The 25,592-nt window shown below is 44.1% G+C and overlaps 1 protein-coding gene across 1 annotated transcript in view; it reads left to right on the top strand.

Moving 5' to 3' along the window:
* rnf144aa (ring finger protein 144aa) overlaps positions 1 to 25,592 on the top strand; it is a 66,705-nt gene that overhangs the window by 980 nt on the left and 40,133 nt on the right. The window lies entirely within an intron of this gene.

Below are 25,592 nucleotides of genomic sequence, written 5' to 3'. Positions count from 1 at the left end.
GTGTGTGTGTGTGTGGGGGGGGGGGGGGGGGGGGGTTCCTAATACTGAAACAATCACACACAGCCTGTAATTATTGTTTATTTCAGTATCCCCCATAGCGCTGAAAACCATAACCCTATTTTCCATTCAACAGCTCCAGAGTGTTGCATTTCAACTCCAAGCATGGCTCCACTGAGCTCTGAAAGGTCACACAGTGCCCTGCTATTTCCATTTTAAGCAGCAGGGCAGGTCCCCCCCTCAGGGCACAGTCACATTTGTAACCAGGTTACTTGACAAACACAGCACCTCTGCATTCAGCGCCGGCCAAGCCTGTGAGGGACATGATACATACTAGGGATCCATTTCTAATGTATATTCCACCCATTGACTGTTCTCATGTCTCACTGTCTTGACTGCACTCACTCCCCTGAGGTAGGCTAACGTGTTTGTATCCCACAGAGACACTCCCCTAAGGTAGGCTAACATGTTTGTTTCCTACAGAGACACTCTCCTAAGATAGGATAACGTGTTTGTATCCTACAGAGACACTCCCCTAAGATAGGATAACATGTTTGTTTTCTACAGAGACACTCCCCTAAGATAGGATAACGTGTTTGTATCCTACAGAGACACTCCCCTAAGATAGGATAACATGTTTGTATCCTACAGAGACACTCCCCTAAGATAGGATAATGTGTTTGTTTCCTACAGAGACACTCCCCTAAGATAGGATAACGTGTTTGTATCCTACAGAGACACTCCCCTAAGATAGGATAACGTGTTTGTATCCTACAGAGACACTCCCCTAAGATAGGATAACGTGTTTGTATCCTACAGAGACACTCCCCTGAGGTAGGCTAAGGGCCCATTCAGATACAATTCAATGCTCGCTTCCCGCTCTATTCATAGTCAATGGGGGTAGTCCATCAGGCTCCGTCAGTGGGCGATGCAGGGGTATGTGTGAAAAACAAGCAGAGGTCGTACGGCGAGAGAGCTCAGGGCAATCCAACTTTTGGGGGATGCAGCCCTACACTCCCCTGGCCAGTCTAGACGCCACGCACGCACGCACGCACGCACGCACGCACGCACGCACGCACGCACGCACGCACGCACACACACACGCACACACACACACACACACACACACACACACACACACACACAGCTCTGCTCTGTTTCACTCTTCTCTTCTCTTCTCTCTAGCTGCTTTCACACCGGCCTTGAAAGCGGTAAATGTTACGGAATATGTGATCCGCGTCTCCGATGTGAAAGTGATGAAAGCGGAGTCGTGGATAATTGTGTTACGCCTTTCGTTCTGCCAGTGGAGGTAGTCATAGTGCCGGATCAGCCTCCATCCCGCCTCCACCTGAAAGCGTAGGAGCGGCGACACGGAACAGAGGGAATGGTCAGCTCATTCATAAAAAAATGTACAGGGAAACCACCTCACACAGCAAGAAAGGGATAAGTAAAAACAGTAGCCTATACAATCATGACTGCAACACGGGCGCCAGGAGGAATGCTCCGTGCCTTCACTATGAGTAAGTAGGTTAGGCTATTTATGCTCAAACGATGTTGACATTAGTAGGCAAAATTAACAGATATAATAATAAGCTTCAGAGGACGTCTCAGGTGTGCATCTGTGTGTGGTGAGTCGGTCTGAGGATATTCCCTCTGTTCGTCTCTCAAAACAATTCCAATTGGGGAAACCAGCTCCAGAACTGCAATCTGTCTAGCCTGTGGTGTTGTGCGTTCCCTTACATGCTTTCAGAACGGACGATAATTAGGCTACTTCATGAGAATAATTTGCTTTACAAAAAACTGGAACCAAAAGATAAGAATTAGTCTTGTACCTAATACATGATGGTGCCTCTGTGATCCATAAAGTAGATTAGATGAATATTGAAAGCCTTGTTACCATGCTGCATGTGGAGAACACTTTCTGCATTGTGGGCATATTAAGGTGAGTTCTCATCAGACTCGTGATGAGTACATCGGCGATGTTTGGTTGTTGAATGAATTCGTTCATCATACAGTAGCTTAGACTACACTAACTTATGAAACTATTCATTTGAGCTACTAGGAGGAGCTGGGTGGAAATGTCTCCCCTCGCCTCATTTCAAACCTGGGAGGGGTGGATGTACTGTAACCTGAAAACACACCGGGCGGAAATTTGGTGGGGCTGCTTGGCTCTGTGTGAAAACAATTTCTGTGGCAAGGCTGCCGGCGTTGCGGGCCTTCTTAATGGCAATATTGCGCGATCTCTGTGTGAAAGTGGCTTCTGTATCAAAAATCGCGACTGTTTATCTCTTCACAATAAAAATCCTCCGGTTAGCACTTGGGTTAGTTTGTCAATGAAAGTCAGCCTGCCTGCCTCAGCACTCGGCAGAAATGTTTCAACCAGTTTCAACATGCTCCATGATATTACAAGTGAAAGTGATCAGCATGATCTAAACTAAAAAAGAGATAAATTAAACTAAAGCTACAAAATAGTCTACAGCCTTTTAAAAATGTATTTTCCTGGTTCGCTCGCACACATGCTTGTTTTGAAGGGGAGAAGTGAGATCCGCCCACCCCGACGTACTACAGCCAGACTACAATACGTCTCGTTGGATTGAATCTGAATGCGGCCTAACGTGTTTGTATCCTACAGAGACAGACAGTGATAATCTGTCAAGTATCGTGTCTCTCTCTGTGTTGCATCCTTCAGCTAAGAATGCCAACATATGCCAGCACCCTGGAAAGACTTTGTGCCCCTATGCTGTCAAATTGTCAAGGCTTTTTTTTGTCCCTAGGCTATTCTACAAGTGTTTTTTATGCCTGGCTTAGTTTGTCCCTAGGCTATTCTACAAGTGGTTTTTATGCCTGGCTTAGTTTGTCCCTAGGCTATTCTACAAGTGGCTTAGTTTGCCCCTAGGCTATTCTACAAGTGGGGACTCTGAAAGAGTAACATATAGTAAATCAAAGCTAGGCTAAATGAGATAGTGAGATAGACACAACTGTGTTTAGGTTCAGCCTATTATAACCCTTAAGGCCTCACATATAGTGTGTTGTTGATTCCCTCTTGGCTTGCATGCTGTTAGCATACTGTTAGCATGCTGTAGTGCATGATGTTAGCATGCACTACAGTAGCAAGACACACACAAAGGTCAATAGATCACAGATAGAATCTGACAAGCACACAGGCAATGGGATGGAGCTCTTCCATTCTATCAGGAACTTGCCATTCTCACCAGGAGGGGGAATAAACACATCCAGCCTCCCACAGCCACACATTTGTTGGCTACAAGAGAAAGGCTAGCAACAACACATTCACAAAGTGACCAGCAGTCAGCCTGGTCCCAGAGAGAAGAGCAACAACACATTCACAAAGTGACCAGCAGTCAGTCTGGTCCCAGAGAGAAGAGCAACAACACATTCACAAAGTGACCAGCAGTCAGTCTGGTCCCAGAGAGAAGAGCAACAACACATTCACAAAGTGACCAGCAGTCAGTCTGGTCCCAGAGAGAAGAACAACAACACATTCACAATGTGACCAGCAGTCAGTCTGGTCCCAGAGAGAAGAGCAACAACACATTCACAAAGTGACCAGCAGTCAGTCTGGTCCCAGAGAGAAGAGCAACAACACATTCACAAAGTGACCAGCAGTCAGCCTGGTCCCAGAGAGAAGAGCAACAACACATTCACAAAGTGACCAGCAGTCAGTCTGGTCCCAGAGAGAAGAACAACAACACATTCACAATGTGACCAGCAGTCAGTCTGGTCCCAGAGAGAAGAGCAACAACACATTCACAAAGTGACCAGCAGTCAGTCTGGTCCCAGAGAGAAGAGCAACAACACATTCACAAAGTGACCAGCAGTCAGTCTGGTCCCAGAGAGAAGAGCAACAACACATTCACAAATTGACCAGCAGTCAGTCTGGTCCCAGAGAGAAGAGCAACAACACATTCACAAAGTGACCAGCAGTCAGTCTGGTCCCAGAGAGAAGAGCAACAACACATTCACAAAGTGACCAGCAGTCAGTCTGGTCCCAGAGAGAAGAGCAACAACACATTCACAAAGTGACCAGCAGTCAGTCTGGTCCCAGAGAGAAGAGCAACAACACATTCACAAAGTGACCAGCAGTCAGTCTGGTCCCAGAGAGAAGAGCAACAACACATTCACAAAGTGACCAGCAGTCAGTCTGGTCCCAGAGAGAAGAGCAACAACAACACATTCACTAAAGTGACCAGCAGTCAGTCTGGTCCCAGAGAGAAGAACAACAACACATTCACTAAAGTGACCAGCAGTCAGTCTGGTCCCAGAGAGAAGAGCAACAACACATTCACAAAGTGACCAGCAGTCAGTCTGGTCCCAGAGAGAAGAACAACAACACATTCACAAAGTGACCAGCAGTCAGTCTGGTCCCAGAGAGAAGAACAACAACACATTCACAAAGTGACCAGCAGTCAGTCTGGTCCCAGAGAGAAGAACAACAACACATTCACAAAGTGACCAGCAGTCAGTCTGGTCCCAGAGAGAAGAACAACAACACATTCACAATGTGACCAGCAGTCAGTCTGGTCCCAGAGAGAAGAACAACAACACATTCACAAAGTGACCAGCAGTCAGTCTGGTCCCAGAGAGAAGAGCAACAACAACACATTCACAAAGTGACCAGCAGTCAGTCTGGTCCCAGAGAGAAGAGCAACAACAACACATTCACAAAGTGACCAGCAGTCAGTCTGGTCCCAGAGAGAAGAACAACAACACATTCACAAAGTGACCAGCAGTCAGTCTGGTCCCAGAGAGAAGAACAACAACACATTCACAAAGTGACCAGCAGTCAGTCTGGTCCCAGAGAGAAGAGCAACAACAACACATTCACAAAGTGACCAGCAGTCAGTCTGGTCCCAGAGAGAAGAGCAACAACAACACATTCACAAAGTGACCAGCAGTCAGTCTGGTCCCAGAGAGAAGAGCAACAACAACACATTCACAATGTGACCAGCAGTCAGTCTGGTCCCAGAGAGAAGAGCAACAACACATTCACAATGTGACCAGCAGTCAGTCTGGTCCCAGAGAGAAGAGCAACAACACATTCACAAAGTGACCAGCAGTCAGTCTGGTCCCAGAGAGAAGAACAACAACAACACATTCACAATGTGACCAGCAGTCAGTCTGGTCCCAGAGAGAAGAGCAACAACAACACATTCACAAAGTGACCAGCAGTCAGTCTGGTCCCAGAGAGAAGAGCAACAACACATTCACAAAGTGACCAGCAGTCAGTCTGGTCCCAGAGAGAAGAACAACAACAACACATTCACAATGTGACCAGCAGTCAGTCTGGTCCCAGAGAGAAGAGCAACAACAACACATTCACAATGTGACCAGCAGTCAGTCTGGTCCCAGAGAGAAGAGCAACAACACATTCACAAAGTGACCAGCAGTCAGTCTGGTCCCAGAGAGAAGAACAACAACACATTCACAAAGTGACCAGCAGTCAGTCTGGTCCCAGAGAGAAGAACAACAACACATTCACAAAGTGACCAGCAGTCAGTCTGGTCCCAGAGAGAAGAGCAACAACACATTCACAAAGTGACCAGCAGTCAGTCTGGTCCCAGAGAGAAGAACAACAACACATTCACAATGTGACCAGCAGTCAGTCTGGTCCCAGAGAGAAGAGCAACAACACATTCACAATGTGACCAGCAGTCAGTCTGGTCCCAGAGAGAAGAGCAACAACACATTCACAATGTGACCAGCAGTCAGTCTGGTCCCAGAGAGAAGAGCAACAACACATTCACAATGTGACCAGCAGTCAGTCTGGTCCCAGAGAGAAGAACAACAACACATTCACAATGTGACCAGCAGTCAGTCTGGTCCCAGAGAGAAGAGCAACAACACATTCACAAAGAGACCAGCAGTCAGTCTGGTCCCAGAGAGAAGAGCAACAACACATTCACAAAGTGACCAGCAGTCAGTCTGGTCCCAGAGAGAAGAACAACAACACATTCACAAAGTGACCAGCAGTCAGCCTGGTCCCAGAGAGAAGAACAACAACACATTCACAAAGTGACCAGCAGTCAGTCTGGTCCCAGAGAGAAGAGCAACAACACATTCACAAAGTGACCAGCAGTCAGCCTGGTCCCAGAGAGAAGAACAACAACACATTCACAATGTGACCAGCAGTCAGTCTGGTCCCAGAGAGAAGAACAACAACACATTCACAATGTGACCAGCAGTCAGTCTGGTCCCAGAGAGAAGAACAACAACACATTCACAAAGTGACCAGCAGTCAGCCTGGTCCCAGAGAGAAGAACAACAACACATTCACAAAGTGACCAGCAGTCAGTCTGGTCCCAGAGAGAAGAGCAACAACACATTCACAAAGTGACCAGCAGTCAGCCTGGTCCCAGAGAGAAGAGCAACAACACATTCACAAAGTGACCAGCAGTCAGTCTGGTCCCAGAGAGAAGAGCAACAACACATTCACAAAGTGACCAGCAGTCAGTCTGGTCCCAGAGAGAAGAACAACAACACATTCACAAAGTGACCAGCAGTCAGTCTGGTCCCAGAGAGAAGAACAACAACACATTCACAAAGTGACCAGCAGTCAGTCTGGTCCCAGAGAGAAGAACAACAACACATTCACAAAGTGACCAGCAGTCAGTCTGGTCCCAGAGAGAAGAGCAACAACACATTCACAAAGTGACCAGCAGTCAGTCTGGTCCCAGAGAGAAGAGCAACAACACATTCACAAAGTGACCAGCAGTCAGTCTGGTCCCAGAGAGAAGAACAACAACACATTCACAAAGTGACCAGCAGTCAGCCTGGTCCCAGAGAGAAGAACAACAACACATTCACAAAGTGACCAGCAGTCAGTCTGGTCCCAGAGAGAAGAGCAACAACACATTCACAAAGTGACCAGCAGTCAGTCTGGTCCCAGAGAGAAGAGCAACAACAACACATTCACAAAGTGACCAGCAGTCAGTCTGGTCCCAGAGAGAAGAACAACAACACATTCACAAAGTGACCAGCAGTCAGCCTGGTCCCAGAGAGAAGAGCAACAACAACACATTCACAAATGAATACAGTCTCTCTTACAATAACATAGCGTGCCCAGAGCACCTCACTCCGCTCCGGATTCAATTCTGCATCTCGGCCAGTAGTACTTGCATGCGCGTTACTGCAGGAACTGAATAAATTATTTTATAGTATTGCGCTAAAGTTTATTTTTTTTTATTTTTATTTTTTTTATTTTTTATTATTGAAGTGTTTTTATTTGCAAGGTAGAGTACGGTACACATTGGTTGCAATCAGACAATCATATTCTCCAATAGCCCTTTTCCCACATGCGCTTTGTACCGCAAAATGACCGGAATGTGGTCTAATGCCTGCATGTGAGAAAGGCGCCATGCCGGTATAAGCGCGACCCCGTCGTCCCCGACATTTCACCACTTTCGACCTAGTCAGAAGACCGGTATGCTCTTAAGGGGACGCAAGTGGAAACGGTTCCAGTCATTTTCCGCGACAGCGGTCCTTCAATCATGGGCGAGAAGTAGCCTACACACGTTGCTTAATGTTCCAGCGGGCATAATCTAATCATTCGCGCACATTAAAGCAAACTGGCGAAATGATCTTGTGATAGCCTAATAAGAGCAGTAGCCTATGTCAGCTTGCTGATTTCCGAAGGCAACCCCGGACACATCAAACGAAGCCAGTCTGCTTTCTCTACATACATACAAGCGTTGAGCAGCTTGCAAGCCTTTCTCGCTGTGTCTGTCTGTGGCTGCTGCTCTCGAGCAGAGAGGGGAGGGGGAAATCGGCTGTGTTGATTATGCTGGCGGCTTGACGCTGCTCTTAAGTCAAACGAGTGTGATTTATTGTGTGACAACTGACAAGCGAACTTATTTCGAGTTTTGCCGACCCCCCAAATAAGCTCCCCCCTCCCCCCGCCCCCACAACATACAGGCAAATTCGCTGATAGATTCCCACATGCGCGAGCCGAAGTGTGAAGGGAAATGTCCGATATTGACTTACAGGTAATTTTCCGGTACGCATGTGGGAAAACGGCTAATGAAACAATAAGTAACTCAGAATGTACAGTCTCCCTCTATTTTTCTTTTTCACAAATAACCAACACAAAAAAAAAAACAAATTCAGACAAGAAAATTAAATAAACATATATACACACCCGCACACACCCGCACACACACACACAAACGCACACACACACACACACACACACACACACACACACACACACACACACACACACACACACACACACACACACACACACACTCCAATATTACAACAATAAAAGTGCTTGTAAAGGTTATGCATGGCATAGGGTTGCGCTAAAGTATTAACCATAGTTGTATCCTGGAAGCTTTTTGCTGGCAGCACATAGCCTATTCATAGCTTTCAAGGGGCGTTACGTGCTGCCGGGAACGCCCACCTGGCGGTCAAAAAAAAACTTGTGGATTCCGTTGCCTGCGAGTCGACTCACGCTGTTTGTTCAGCCAAAGTGCCGGATAGCCTACCTGTTGTGCTATCGGTTGCACTAAACCGACGAGGAGACACGCCTGGCTTGTGTTTTACAGAATCCCGTGGGAGAAAGAAAGGAGGAGGTTGTGGATTTGTGCGACGTGGTTCAGTCGCTGGGGAGGGCAAAAAAAATGTCTTTTTTTTCTACCATCAAAATACACACGTCTTTGCTCTTTGCGGCCAACATTTCATCAAAGGTAAGCTCAAGTAACGTTAACGGGGTATTAATCATTATTGTAACGTTACTTGAGCTTACCTTTGATGAAATGTTGGCCGCAAAGAGCAAAGACGTGTGTACTTTGATGGTAGAAAAAAAAGCAATTTTTTTTGCCCTCCCCAGCGACTGAACCACGTCGCACAAATCCACAACCTCCTCCTTTCTTTCTCCGACGGGATTCTGTAAAACACAAGCCAGGCGTGTCTCCTCGTCGGTTTAGTGCAACCGATAGCACAACACGTAGGCTATCCGGCACTTTGGCTGAACAAACAGCGTGAGTCGACTCGCAGGCAACGGAATGAACAAGTTTTTTTTTGACCGCCAGGTGGGCGTTCCCGGCAGCACGTAACGCCCCTTGAAAGCTATGAATAGAGGGTATGCACACCCACTGAAACACGCCCCCTCAATCAGGAACGAGTGTCAAAATGAGTGTCAAATTCCTCCCTGAGCAGCAGGTGTCAGTTATCTAGGCTGATTACTGCATTCAAGCCCAGTCTTGCTGTGACTCACTGGGCATGACCCCACAGTGACTTCTGCCTCTGTGACATCACATGCATACCCTCTATATAGTCCCTTATTTATGATACTTCATGTGACATAATATGCGTTGAAATGTAGTGTTTGTGTAGACCAGATTTAAACTCTGTTACACAATGAATTGGACAACTACCAATTCACACAGTATCAATATTGCCTCTATTTCAAGCTACAACGAACATTTTAACAATATGATCAACCAAATTGTGTTTTTTGACATGATGATGTTGTAACCGCATTTTAGCCGGTTGAAAAGAGGGTGAAATCAGGTCTTAGATGTTCAAACCCAATATCACCCAGGTTTCAACTAAAAATCAATGTTGAAAAAACGGTTTGTGCTGGCTGGGTAGTTGAATCGTCACCTGAATTGCGTTTTGCCACTTCACACGGGGACGCAAAGGTGAGCGTTATCAAAGAATTCCTGGATTCCTGAATTCTGACACCTGTTTTCACTTGTTTGCTTTTTCAGGACCCAAGAACGCCGTTGCTGTGTAAAAGGAAGGCACTAATGCAAAAAAAGTGAGCCGTTTTATGCAGGTTGCCGTGTAAACTGGGCCTAAAAGAGCCTATAGACCAATTATACGCCTACGTCACAATGACAACAAAGCGAGCTGCGCGCGCAACGTGTAGGCAGAAAACCCTCAGCCCAGCATTCACAGACAGTGAAAAAGCCCTGCTGTCAGGACTGCTCTATGCCCATCTGCAACACACAGTTATATTTTAGTTTTAAAATGCAGTTCTCGGCTTACTACCACAGCTTATCGCCTAGTGATAAGCAATGTTATGCATCGAAATTAACGTTGTTTAATGGGATATGTCTTACAGACCCATACGCACTGGCGCTGTCAATTGGCCAAGCCTAGTCCTACATATCGTGCATTCCTTTATAACTGGGGATAGCGTAGATAATTATTCTGTAACTTGCAAAGATATATTGTTATGTTGATAATGCACACAACTCAATAATGACATTATGTAACGTTACTTGGTCGTTAACTAACCGAGCGATGTGGCTGAGCAGCCTACAGCTACAGGCAGCTTACCTGATTATGAAGAGCACTACAAAGTTGGGCATTTTTAATGATGTCCTCGTTCCAATCAGTTCAACTCAATAATGACATTATTTAACGTTACTTGGTTGTTAACTAACCGAGCGATGTGGCTGTTACTAGCAGCCTACTACAGTTTACCTGATATGAAATGAGCGAGCACTGCAAAGTCGGGCATTTTTAACAATTTCCTCTTTCGGCTTGCAACCAAAGACACCTACGGTTAGCATAAAAGCAGTATGAGTTGACGGGATTCGGTAAAACTTTAGTCCTTGCTTTTAATGCTAACCGTAGGTGTCTTTGGTTGCAAGCCGAAAGAGGAAATCGTTAAAAATGCCCGACTTTGCAGTGCTCTTCATAATCAGGTAAGCTGCCTGAAACTGTAGGCTGCTCAGCCACATCGCTCGGTTAGTTAACGACCAAGTAACGTTACATAATGTCATTATTGAGTTGTGTGCATTATCAACATAACAATATATCTTTGCAAGTTACAGAATAATTATCTACGCTATCCCCAGTTATAAAGGAATGCACGATATGTATGACTAGGCTTGGCCAATTGACAGCGCCAGTGCGTATGGGTCTGTAAGACATATCCCATTAAACAACGTTAATTTCGATGCATAACATTGCTTATCACTAGGCGATAAGCTGTGGTAGTAAGCCGAGAACTGCATTTTAAAACTAAAATATAACTGTGTGTTGCAGATGGGCATAGAGCAGTCCTGACAGCGGGGCTTTTTCACTGTCTGTGAATGCTGGGCTGAGGGTTTTCTGCCTACACGTTGCGCGCGCAGCTCAATGTTGACAAGCTGTATAAGGGGTCTATAGGTTCCCTGGTCCCTTCACATGGACAAGGACGGGCTATGTTTGGGTGTTGGTTAGCTTCACACTGCACATGCCCTCTTTCAGCTCTTTCCTCTTTCGGCTTTAGCTCAGGAGGTAGAGCGGGTCGGCCAATGACGCAAGGGTTGGCGGTTCGATCCCCGCTCCCTCCCAGCTGCTGTCGTTGTGTCCTTGGGCAAGACACTTAACCCCAAATTGCTCCCGATGGTGTGTAGGCACCCTGCGTGGCGGTGTATGAATGGGTGAATGTAGACTACCTACTGATTGTAAAGCTCTTTGGATAAAAGCGCTATATAAAAATGCAGACCATTTATATAAAAATGCAGACCATTTATATAAAAATGCAGACCATTTCAGTAAGAAGCACGTTGTAGTCTGCTCAATGTGTTTCTGTGGTGTGGTGATGAGGCCGTTTGGCCAATCAAACGGGTAATTGCGCTTTCTTGAGTAGACAGATAATCCAAGTCTGGATTGTTTTACATTGAGTCCATTTTGGCTGGTGGTTATGTGTTGTGCTAAATAAAAGCACCTAGCAACATCTCCATAAATAAGACTTGATGATGGATTATAAGCTCTATGGATCCAAGCTATGATGTGGGAAGGAACTGACTGCAGCAAGGCAACAACATAGGCTCAATATAATAGCTCTATATGTATCCAAGCTATGTCATGTGGGTAGGAACTGTAATACATTATGCTAGTTTGTTGCCTTGACTGCAGAATACACATTCTTTGTGGGCCTCAGTTTTGCAGGGTGTCACTTTCCATCATGCTGTAATCACACAGGAGTGTCTGGAGAACAAACTGGGAGTTCTGCGCTGCTCTCCAGCCTTCCATTTTCAATCAATCTGAGGCAAAGTCAGAACGTCATGTTCTATTGACATGTGTTCCATTCCTGAACGGGCTATCACTCCATTCAAGAGTTCAGCTCTAGATCACAGAGGAGCTAGTGTTAAGGAGATTAGGCAGTCTGAGACGCAGGTGATCTAGAACTGTGACACCCATTCCAGTTAAACACGGACGCTTACCCCAGTCATTAAAAGTTAATTGCTGCCAGACCACTTCCTCATTACCTGGCAGGTTGACTGGTCTCAGTGATTAATGTGAGGAGGGTCCGTGAGGGCACAGCAGCAGGTTAATGAGGGAGTCTGCAGTACTATAGGTTAGGAGGACTGAGGAGCCTGCAGTACTATAGGTTAGGAGGACTGAGGAGCCTGCAGTACTATAGGTTAGGGAGGAGCCTGCAGTACTATAGGTTAGGAGGACTGAGGAGCCTGCAGTACTATAGGTTAGGAGGACTGAGGAGCCTGCAGTACTATAGGTTAGGGAGGAGCCTGCAGTACTATAGGTTAGGAGGACTGAGGAGCCTGCAGTACTATAGGTTAGGAGGACTGAGGAGCCTGCAGTACTATAGGTTAGGGAGGAGCCTGCAGTACTATAGGTTAGGGAGGAGCCTGCAGTACTATAGGTTAGGGAGGAGCCTGCAGTACTATAGGTTAGGAGGACTGAGGAGCCTGCAGTACTATAGGTTAGGGAGCCTGCAGTAGTATAGGTTAGGAGGACTGAGGAGCCTGCAGTACTATAGGTTAGGAGGACTGAGGAGCCTGCAGTACTATAGGTTAGGGAGGAGCCTGCAGTACTATAGGTTAGGGAGGAGCCTGCAGTACTATAGGTTAGGGAGGAGCCTGCAGTACTATAGGTTAGGAGGACTGAGGAGCCTGCAGTACTATAGGTTAGGGAGCCTGCAGTAGTATAGGTTAGGAGGACTGAGGAGCCTGCAGTACTATAGGTTAGGGAGGAGCCTGCAGTACTATAGGTTAGGGAGGACTGAGGAGCCTGCTGTACTATAGGTTAGGGAGCCTGCAGTAGTATAGGTTAGGAGGACTGAGGAGCCTGCAGTAGTATAGGTTAGGAGGACTGAGGAGCCTGCAGTACTATAGGTTAGGGAGGGAGGAGCCTGCACTACTATAGGTTAGGGAGGGAGGAGCCTGCACTACTATAGGTTAGGGAGGGAGGAGCCTGCACTACTATAGGTTAGGGAGGGAGGAGCCTGCAGTACTATCGGTTAGGGAGGAGCCTGCAGTACTATAGGTTAGGAGGACTGAGGAGCCTGCAGTACTATAGGTTAGGGAGGAGCCTGCAGTACTATAGGTTAGGGAGGAGCCTGCAGTACTATAGGTTAGGGAGGGAGGAGCCTGCACTACTATAGGTTAGGGAGGGAGGAGCCTGCACTACTATAGGTTAGGGAGGGAGGAGCCTGCAGTACTATCGGTTAGGGAGGAGCCTGCAGTACTATAGGTTAGGAGGACTGAGGAGCCTGCAGTACTATAGGTTAGGGAGGAGCCTGCAGTACTATAGGTTAGGGAGGAGCCTGCAGTACTATAGGTTAGGGAGGGAGGAGCCTGCACTACTATAGGTTAGGGAGGGAGGAGCCTGCAGTACTATAGGTTAGGGAGGAGCCTGCAGTACTATAGGTTAGGGAGGAGCCTGCAGTACTATAGGTTAGGGAGGAGCCTGCAGTACTATAGCTTAGGGAGGGAGGAGCCTGCACTACTATAGGTTAGGGAGGGAGGAGCCTGCACTACTATAGGTTAGGGAGGGAGGAGCCTGCAGTACTATAGGTTAGGGAGGAGCCTGCAGTACTATAGGTTAGGGAGGACCCTGCAGTACTATAGGTTAGGGAGGGAGCCTGCAGTACTATAGGTTAGGGAGGAGCCTGCAGTACTATAGGTTAGGGAGGACCCTGCAGTACTATAGGTTAGGGAGGGAGCCTGCAGTACTATAGGTTAGGGAGAAGCCTGCAGTACTATAGGTTAGGGAGAAGCCTGCAGTACTATAGGTTAGGGAGAAGCCTGCAGTACTATAGGTTAGGGAGAAGCCTGCAGTACTATAGGTTAGGGAGGAGCCTGCAGTACTATAGGTTAGGGAGGAGCCTGCAGTACTATAGGTTAGGGAGGAGCCTGCAGTACTATAGGTTAGGGAGGGAGCCTGCAGTACTATAGGTTAGGGAGAAGCCTGCAGTACTATAGGTTAGGGAGGGAGCCTGCAGTACTATTCACCTTATGTAGCCACGCCCATTTGACCCGGTTCTGTGGCCGTCCTACGACTTCCGGCTAAAAATAATAATAAAATAAAATAAAAAATGGCTGCGCTGCTCCAATATCATCTAACTCTGAATTAACTAATAATTTAGCCAATTGTATGTAACATACCAAATAAAAGCAAACAGCAATGTCTAAGAATGCAACGCCATGTAACTGGCTTGTTAAGTCTCGCATTCCAGGGAATTACGTTAACGTCTGCGGGTCTTTATTAACGTTAATGGCTCGCGCTGCCTCGGAGGAGAGAAAACCATCCGAAACTTTCTTTGTTGGAGTCCAGGTATGTTTTACAAGAAAGTGCTCGTCATTGTCGACGATAACGTTATCTGACCTGGCTAACAGTGGATACTCCGCTTGCTTGCTGTGTACCGAGCTCAAAGTAGTAGGCTACGTTTTTGTTTTACACCCTGCGCTGTCCACTACAAAAACGACTCTCTTCTTCATGACGTTCTTTCATATTTGGCGCCGTGACCGCCGGAAGTGTTAGACAGACCCGGAAGAATTTGGCCCACTGCAAGGTCTGAACATAAGGTGAATAGGTTAGGGAGGGAGCCTGCAGTACTATAGCTTAGGGAGGGAGCCTGCAGTACTATAGGTTAGGGAGAAGCCTGCAGTACTATAGCTTGTTTGTTTATATTGAACTGGAATCATTCATTGAATTGAGTCATGCATATTTGTCTGGAAGTCATTATGGGATAGTTTGGCTTGGGGGTTAGTCGTGTAGTCTTTGTGCAGTCAGGTTGCCAAGGGTTACGCAACTGCTTAAATGCCATTTGCATTCAGCAGCAGTGTTGTGATTGAGTGTTTTGGGTGGTTAGGTGTGTGTGCGTGTGTGTGTGTGTGTGTGTGTGTGTGTGTGTGTGTGTGTGTGGGGGGGGGGGGCGGGGGTGGAGATTAGTTTGTGTGCACGCCAGAGAGTTGTCAGCCTAATGATTTGAGTATGAAATGGTTCCTGAAAATGATGTTGCTCTGTGTGTTACTCTATGGCCTGTATCCAAGCAAACAGTTAGGACGGTGTTAGCATGAGATGTTGCTCTGTGTGTTACTCTATGGCCTGTATCCAAGCAAACAGTTAGGACGGTGTTAGCATGAGATGTTGCTCTGTGTGTTACTCTATGGCCTGTATCCAAGCAAACAGTTAGGACGGTGTTAGCATGAGATGTTGCTCTGTGTGTTACTCTATGGCCTGTATCCAAGCAAACGGTTAGGACGGTGTTAGCATGAGATGTTGCTCTGTGTGTTACTCTATGGCCTGTATCCAAGCAAATAGTTAGGACGGTGTTAGCATGAGATGTTGCTCTGTGTGTTACTCTATGGCCTGTATCCAAGCAAACGGTTAGGACGGTGTTAGCATGAGATGTTGCTCTGTGTGTTACTCTATGGCCTGTATCCAAGCAAACGGTTAGGACGGTGTTAGCATGAGATGTTGCTCTGTGTGTTACTCTATGGCCTGTATCCAAGCAAACAGTTAGGACGGTGTTAGCATGAGATGTTGCTCTGTGTGGTACTCTATGGCCTGTATCCAAGCAAACGGTTAGGACGGTGTTAGCATGAGATGTTGCTCTGTGTGTTACTCTATGGCCTATATCCAAGCAAACGGTTAGGACGGTGTTAGCATGAGATGTTGCTCTGTGTGGTACTCTATGGCCTGTATCCAAGCAAACGGTTAGGACGGTGTTAGCATGAGATGTTGCTCTGTGTGGTACTCTATGGCCTTTATCCAAGCAAACGGTTAGGACGGTGTTAGCATGAGATGTTGCTCTGTGTGTTACTCTATGGCCTGTATCCAAGCAAACAGTTAGGACGGTGTTAGCATGAGATGTTGCTCTGTGTGTTACTCTATGGCCTGTATCCAAGCAAACAGTTAGGACAGTGTTAGCATGAGATGTTGCTCTGTGTGTTACTCTATGGCCTGTATCCAAGCAAACGGTTAGGACGGTGTTAGCATGAGATGTTGCTCTGTGTGTTACTCTATGGCCTGTATCCAAGCAAACAGTTAGGACGGTGTTAGCATGAGATGTTGCTCTGTGTGGTACTCTATGGCCTGTATCCAAGCAAACAGTTAGGACGGTGTTAGCATGAGATGTTGCTGTGTGGTACTCTATGGCCTGTATCCAAGCAAACAGTTAGGACGGTGTTAGCATGAGATGGGGATGGTTCTGAGAGCATGATGTCATGCTTATTTTTTGACACTGTGTACTAGTCTGCAGGCTGTGTGTATGTGTGCTCTCTCTCAGACAGGTAGGTGTCGTAACGTGAGAATCTGTCAGAAATGCACCACAGATTCTGCTGACCTTCTGACAAGGTGTGACATTACACCTTCCAGGATTGGAACGTTTCTGGAATGTGTAAGTTGCAGCAAGCCCTTTGGGGCTGTCTACAAAAAAACAAGCAGCTGGCACAGGTTGCCACATCGACCAAGAGCGAAATGCATTTTCCTTTCATGAACAATTCTAATTGAATAATCCATCCATCAAAACAGTGGGGTTTGTTTTATACTTTTTTTGTATGGAGTACTTAAAAAAAAAGTGCCATACATTGTCACATTTCTATGCATGCCCAATTGCTCTAGAAAATGTGCACTTTCCTCTCTGTTATAGCAAAGTGATGCTGTGAATACATCCTACTGGCTGCCATGTCTCTCTAGCCTGTGTGTTATGCAGCGATGCTGTAGCACCCAAGATACATCCTGACTGTTTCACAGGGTAGCTGCCAAGCCTGACTCATGTGTTTTAAATTAAAAGGGAAAATCCACCCCAAAATATTTGAACTCTGTAAAAACAGATCTTGGCACTGTACTTAGCATTCCTGGGTCCATTTTGTGGCTTGGTGGTGTGTTTTTGTTATCCCCACAGATAACTGGCCAAACGTAGACAATGTGATCTCACGACTATATTTCCAGCACCTACATTGTTAAAGGGGGGGGGGGCTGTCTAAAACATCAACAGTTAACAGTTCTGGTGTCAGTTTTGGTGTCAGTCCATCTGAATCAAAGAGCGAGAGCTTCTTTCTAGATTCACCATTTTGTAGCAATAATCAGCAATCTATATAGAGTACAGGGAGAAATCAATCTATATAGAGTACAGGGAGAAATCAATCTACATAGAGTACAGGGAGAAATCAATCTACATAGAGTACAGGGAGAAATCAATCTATATAGAGTACAGGGAGAAATCAATCTATATAGAGTAAATCAATCTATATAGAGTACAGGGAGAAATCAATCTATATAGAGTAAATCAATCTATATAGAGTACAGGGAGAAATCAATCTATATAGAGTACAGGGATAAATCAATCTTTATAGAGTACAGGGATAAATCAATCTATATAGATTACAGGGAGAAATCAATCTATATAGAGTACAGGGAGAAATCAATCTATATAGAGTACAGGGATAAATCAATCTATATAGAGTACAGGGAGAAATCAATCTATATAGATTACAGGGAGAAATCAATCTATATAGAGTACAGGGATAAATCAATCTATATAGAGTACAGGGAGAAATCAATCTATATAGAGTACAGGGAGAAATCAATCTATATAGAGTACAGGGAGAAATCAATCTATATAGAGTACAGGGAGAAATCAATCTATATAGAGTACAGGGAGATCAATCTATATAGAGTAAATCAATCTATATAGAGTACAGGGAGATCAATCTATATAGAGTACAGGGAGATCAATCTATATAGAGTACAGGGAGATCAATCTATATAGAGTACAGGGAGATCAATCTATATAGAGTACAGGGAGATCAATCTATATAGACTACAGGGAGAAATCAATCTATATAGAGTACAGGGGGCAATCAATCTATATAGACTACAGGGAGAAATCAATCTACATAGAGTACAGGGAGCAATCAATCTATATAGAGTACAGGGAGAAATCAATCTATATAGAGTACAGGGAGAGATCAATCTATATAGAGTACGGGAGAAATCAATCTATATAGAGTACAGGGAGCAATCAATCTATATAGACTACAGGGAGAAATCAATCTATATAGAGTACAGGGAGATCAATCTATATAGAGTACAGGGAGAAATCAATCTATATAGAGTACAGGGAGATCAATCTATATAGAGTACAGGGAGAAATCAATCTATATAGAGTACAGGGAGAAATCAATCTATATAGAGTACAGGGAGAGATCAATCTATATAGAGTACGGGAGAAATCAATCTATATAGAGTACAGGGAGAGATCAATCTATATAGAGTACGGGAGAAATCAAGACTATATAGAGTAAATCAATCTATATAGAGTACAGGGAGCAATCAATCTATATAGAGTAAATCAATCTATATAGAGTACAGGGAGATCAATCTATATAGAGTAAATCAATCTATATAGAGTACAGGGAGATCAATCTATATAGAGTACAGGGAGAAGTCAATCTATATAGAGTACAGGGAGAAGTCAATCTACCGTAAATTCCGGACTATAAGCCGCACCGGTGTATAAGCCGCACCTGCAAAGTTGACTATTTTTTTCTTATATAAGCCGCACCGGACTATAAGCCGCGGGTGTTTTAATGTTTTTTTTTTTTTTTTTTTTTTTTTTTTGTGTTTTAATGTTTAATTACCATATGTAAGGGTTCATGCACAGAGGGGATTGTCGGGAAAGAGATGGCTGTTTGAGGAAGCTCCCATTTATTAACATTTCAACAAAACAACATAACACAACACCACCTGTGTTGTTTTTTACAGTGCACACAGTGTCATACAGTGTCATACAGTGTGGTGAAAAGAGGGCAAGAGAGGAAATTAAAACTTATTATAGTTATATAGGATTTATAGTTAGAAAGAGTGCTAAAAAAGAGAGTTTTTTTTTTTTTTTTTTTTTAAATCCATAGATAAGCCGCACCGTTATATAAGCCGCAGGGGCCAAAAAAGGCCAAAAAACGGGAAAAAAGGTGCGGCTTATAGTCCGGAATTTACGGTATATAGAGTACGGGGGGAATCAATCTATATAGAGTACAGGGAGAAGTCAATCTATATAGAGTACAGGGAGAAGTCAATCTATATAGAGTACAGGGAGAAGTCAATCTATATAGAGTACAGGGAGATCAATCTATATAGAGTACAGGGAGAAATCAATCTATATAGAGTACAGGGAGATCAATCTATATAGAGTACAGGGAGAAGTCAATATATATAGAGTACAGGGAGATCAATCTATATAGAGTACAGGGAGAAATCAATCTATATAGAGTACAGGGAGATCAATCTATATAGAGTACAGGGAGAAGTCAATCTATATAGAGTACAGGGAGAAGTCAATCTATATAGAGTACAGGGAGAAGTCAATCTATATAGAGTACAGGGAGAAGTCAATCTATATAGAGTACAGGGAGAAGTCAATCTATATAGAGTACAGGGAGAAGTCAATCTATATAGAGTACAGGGAGATCAATCTATATAGAGTACAGGGATATCAATCTATATAGAGTAAATCAATCTATATAGAGTACAGTTAGAAATCAATCTATATAGAGTACAGGGAGAAATCAATCTATATAGCGTACGGGAGAAATCAATCTATATAGAGTACAGGGAGAAATCAATCTATATAGAGTACAGGGAGAAATCAATCTATATAGAGTACAGGAGAAATCAATCTATATAGAGTACAGGGAGAAATCAATCTATATAGAGTACGGGAGAAATCAATCTATATAGAGTACAGGGAGAAATCAATCTATATAGAGTACAGGGAGAAATCAATCTATATAGAGTACGGGAGAAATCAATCTATATAGAGTACAGGGAGAAATCAATCTATATAGAGTACAGGAGAAATCAATCTATATAGAGTACGGGAGAAATCAATCTATATAGAGTACAGGGAGAAATCAATCTATATAGAGTACAGGGAGAAATCAATCTATATAGAGTACAGGGAGAAATCAATTTATATAGATTACGGGAGAAATCAATCTATATAGAGTACAGGGAGAAATCAATCTATATAGAGTACGGGGAGAAATCAATCTATATAGAGTACAGGGATAAATCAATCTAGCGTACAGGGAGAAATCAATCTATATAGAGTACGGGAGAAATCAATCTACAGTATATAGCGTACGGGAGAAATCATAAAGCTGCAGATAAGCCATCTTCTCTGCTCTCACGGTGAGGTAGAGCAGAGAAAGTTCAATAAGTAGGTCAAAGTTTAAACAATTTGAACTTTGAGCACAGCGCAAGGTGGACAATTTGAGCGGTGCACGACACCAAGGATAGTGCTGTCACCGCTCTACCCATAGAAAACAACGGCACCGCGGATCATATGCGGGGTGCTTAAAGGAGGCAGAGAGACCAACTCCTCCACAGACAGCAGCCTCAATAGACCTTAAAGGAGGACTTACCCCCTAGATATGTATCAGAACAGTGATTTGAAAATACCTATGGAAAAAACCAAGAAATGACATATGGTCTTGTCTATACTAAACTCTTTGGCTGTGTTCAAGTCAAGATTGTTTTTCGGAAATCGACGCCATTACAGTTTGCCTCAAAAATAATTTATTTGAGAGGGGCAATATCTTTATAAATATCAACAACTAGCCAACGCTGGTGGTCTGTATGGAAACAGCGTTGCTTAAAATGGTTGAAAGTAGGGCTGTCCCAAACGATTATTTTCTTATCGATTCGACTAACGATTATTTTTTCGATTAGTCGATTAATCTAGCGATTATTTTCTATTTAATTTTTTTATTATATAACAATAAATTTACCCAAAACAAATAAATAAACAAAAACTTCTCAATTTCAGTATTTTATTTAACCATCTCATTCTCGTTTGGGGAAAAACTCTTCCACACTGCTTTGCTTCCTGAAAAGAGAGAGAGATAAATAATAATATAATACTGTAGGGAGGGACATATTTAAAATTAGTCTAAGTCTAATTTCCATGTCTGTTATTATATGATCATATGAATTATTATTATTATTAATATGAATCTTATTATTATATAATAGATAGTGCCTGCCTATTTGTCAGTTGCCTGCTCTCATCACGAAAATACTGGACCACCTGACACATAGATTAAATTGATCATCATCATGATTCATCACTGTATGTATGAACCCTTTCCCTAAACTGAGGAGGATCAGTATTTTTACAGGACATGGATTTATTTAATAACTGGAGTAATGTGCATTGTGCAGCTAACTCAGCCAAATGTATGTTTGCATCAGTGTGGGGGTAAGGAAATAAATAATACAAACGATTTACAGACTAACAGTCACAGACTGTAACAATGGTCTGTAACGTTAGTTTTGATCTCATCTTACATGGCCGTGAACCCAAACAGAAGAATGTAAAAAGCCGAATAGCACTGTTAAATGATGCACGCAGTAAATTAACGTGAGCAGCAACAGACTAACAATGGTCTGTAACGTTAGTTTAATCAATTTTCTACATGTTAGCCGTGAAAGCAAACGGAAATATGTACGTTAACGTTAAACGGCCGAATAACACGTTAAATGGTGTAATGTTATGTTCGCTGCGGTGCAGAAATGACTACTTTTTCCGGCCATCGCTGCCATCTTTTTTGTTTTGTTTTGTGTCGACGCACGTAGCGTGCGTCGACGTAATTACGTAGTCGACGTCATCGATTACGTCGACTCGCTGGGACAGCCCTAGTTGAAAGTTATATCAATTTGGTAATTCAGTGGCGAACTAGAAATTTAATTATTTTTCTGCATGTATCTCTATGGCAGCGTGTCTAACTACATTAGGAGAGCAAAGTGAGGCGAGGCTCGTTTACCGCAGCACACCGCACAATAGGACAAAGTCCGACAAACCCCCCGCTCTGGGGTAACACAATGCGAGATTTCTCCACGTAATTCCCTCGTCTAACTAGAGATAAACCGCGCAATGAAATCCGTTTTTAATTTGCGTTTTGGGGCTTTTCGTGATTCTTGTTAAAAGTTACAGCACCTCTGATTTTTCCTCTCAGGGCGCAGGAGGCAGCGCAGGGCAGAGCTCTTCTCCTCGTCAGCCCATTCAGTCTGTCTAAACTCAATACCGATATAATCTCAGTAGGAGGGATGCAGGGAAATATATGATAGTAGCCGATGTGTTTAGAGAAGCTTTGTCACGTTGTCACGTCGTAGTATAGCGTTATATTTTACATGTGCGCTAAACTGCGACGATATTTGTTTGCTGAAATGTCAGACTGTTCCCATGCAAAAGCCCCCGCCTCTCATGACTGAGAGGCTCAGCACTGCTGCGTACTACTGCTGCTGCTGCGCGCGCCCCCGCGGGTGCATGAGAGCAGACTCTCTCCTGGCCGGGAGAAAGTGCTTCCAAGTCGGACTGATAATATAAACATCATCATTCGAGCTTATCCAGGTAAGATATTAATAAAGTAATGACACATTCAGCGGGAAACTAACTATAATTAAGACATGTGCCAACTTCGACGACGTTTGGTTCAGTATTTTAAGAGCAAACTTCCTGAAAAGTTGCTGTTTTGGAGATTTATAAAAGGTTGGGAATGATTTTACAGCAACACAATGTCATGTCCTTCCTTTTATGATTATAGTGGCGTTTATTGATAGTATTGTGTTACATAGGAGTTGGTAGGAAAATAACAGGCGATTGTAATAAATTAACAGGTCAAGTGACATCATGGGAATAGGCTTGGAGTTGTGAGGAGCCGAAAGGGTACAGGGGGAGTAGTGGAGTAACTATCTTGAAATCCCATAGTCTTTGGGGACACTGTGACGTCAGTTTGTTCCTAATCTCCCATTCATTTGAGAAAAGAAAAAAAAGCAGTGTTCCACCCTTAGAGGGTGCTTATGCCAGATATGCTGCTGAAAAATTATACAAATGGTAAAATGGCAACAGTTTGGTGTCAAATGTGGAAATTTTGACCAGAATTCTTCACACATCACCCCCAAAGTCATATATATTGGTTAAAAGCTGAAAAAAAGTGTTTTGGAGGTAAGTTCTCCTTTAACGACAATGCAGCCACAAGACATGTTGCAATTTGATGAAGGGGCATGACTCACGCTGTTTCTCCACTGGAAAAACCCACTCTGATCTTACCATTGCTCTCATTGTAGCTAGCCTAGCACTCTCTCCACCTTTTCATAAAACCAACGGGATGAAACAAGTTTACGCCTGTTCTCTAGGGATGGGGAATGTCATTCTGAAACTGAACTGAACTGAACTGAAAGTACAGGAGGCAGCTTGAGGGGAAGGCGGTACACCAAAATAAGGAAATTACAACACAGCATCACAAAACAACACACACTGATGATAGAAACTGTGTAAGCGTATCTGAGGGGGTATTTTTCATCTAATATTTAGAGAAATACAACATCAGTGCCTTGAGAAGCCTGTGTATTATGTTTGGATCAAGAGTTACACTGTGTGTGTGTGTGTGTGTGTGTGTGTGTGTGTGTGTGTGTGTGTGTGTGTGTGTGTGTGTGTGTGTGTGTGTGTGTGTGTGTGTGTGTGGCTGAGGCGTGCTGTATCACTGGGGATTTAAAGTGCAAGGCTTGAGATATTCCTTTAAAATATCAATATACCTTCATACTGTATCATCAGGAAGAAGAAAAATCACAACCCCCATACTGCTGATACCCAAAGGGAATAATAATAACAGGTTTGAATGTGGTCTAACAGCTCTATAATAGGCCAAGCAAGCAGCAACGTACTGTACATGTACGCTTATATAATTCCATCAGTGAAAAAGGTGATTGTTTTGATGAGATGAATGCAAGCTTACTCATCATAGCAGCCTATTTGAGCCTGTCACCATGGTGGTGTTTGTCTTTTTCTGCCTGTTTATGTAAAGTCACAAGGAGTCCTCAGACTCAAGTGTCCCCATCCTCACTTGAAGTGGGTTTTCATCCTGTGTGTGTGTGTGTGTGTGTGTGTGTGTGTGTGTGTGTGTGTGTGTGTGTGTGTGTGTGTGTGTGTGTGTGTGTGTGTGTGTGTGTGTGTGTGTGTGTGTGTGTGTGTGTGTGTGTGTGTGTGCGTGCGTGCGTGCGTGCGTGTACATCAAACCCAACAACAGGACGTCAGCGTGCTTCCTAAGGTAGTTTTTTGGCTTCCTCCTCCTCGTTCCCCTGGCCTGCAGTGGGACTGTGAGACTAACACACTGCCTTTGCTTTACAAGTCAGCAGCTGGCCTACACCAAAGGGCTGGAGGGGGAGAAGAGAGACACAATGTGCTGCCTCGTGTATAAAATCTTTTCTTTTTCACTTAGTCATCCTGTGGTGTGGGATATGGACGAGGAGCTGCTGTGGTAGGCGTTAATAGAGCAGTCACGTGACACCTCGGTTCCGGAAGAGTATTTCCCCCCCCGTTCATATTATGCAATGAGATTTGGATTATTAGCCATAATGTCGTGACCACCCACCCACGGTAGACTTACCACGGGCGAGCTAGTTGTGAAACGATGATATACAGTATGTTCCTGTAGCTACACATCTGTCTGATATCATCCTTGTTTATTTTTCAAAAATGTTGTATTCAATGTCATGGAGAAGTACTACACTACCCACAATTCTAAAGTGTAATATTGACGTCTTTGTTTTTGTGGAGCTCGCTATATGATCGTCTGTGATTGGTGGAGCACGCTGGGTACTATAGGCACTATTGAAATATCTTTGGCTAGGCTACTACGAACGTAGGGCACAGCTTGCTGAATAAAAGGGCTCAAACTGCCACTGAGTGACGGAAAGTATATTATGGAAGGTATTACGAGTCACGCTGCTTTCCGCACGCGTTTTGTAATCTGTTGCCCGGTTCGTTCGCATTAAAGCACAGAATTGCGTGATGATAACGTAGGGCTGTGCGATTAATCGATTTTGAATCGTAATCGAATTAATTAGTTAGGACGATGTTAAAAAAATGAAAATCGTAAAATCGTTTTTTTTTTTTTTTTTTTTTTTATTAAAATTTTTAATTTTTAATTTAATTTTCACTTTAACTAGGGTAAGTACGTTACGCGGGGCGGCTCTCTCTCATGTACGCATGCTGCTACTTGTCCATTCTCCCCGCTGTAAAGTCTCTCTAGAGGCTGTGATACTGGCTACTAAAAACAGCAGCGCAATGGACTTATTTCAACACCTCCGACCAAAAAGCACAGAGTGAGCACTGAGCGCAGCTTGTTGCACTGTGGGCTGTAGCCTACAAGATAACGATTGTCACAACACACTCACGCGCGCACACGAACACAGACGTTATCACCGGACGATGAAACGTTGCCTTTACAGTTCACATAATAACAAAACAACACGTGAGGCCACCGAGTACTGATAGATTGGCTGTATTCATGGCTGTAAGTTAGCAGCCTCAGCTGACTCAC

The sequence above is a fragment of the Poromitra crassiceps genome (assembly GCF_964638095.1).
Source record: "Poromitra crassiceps genome assembly, chromosome: 3".
Classification (NCBI taxonomy): domain Eukaryota; kingdom Metazoa; phylum Chordata; class Actinopteri; order Beryciformes; family Melamphaidae; genus Poromitra; species Poromitra crassiceps.
This window is presented reverse-complemented; position numbering and strand designations above follow the sequence as displayed.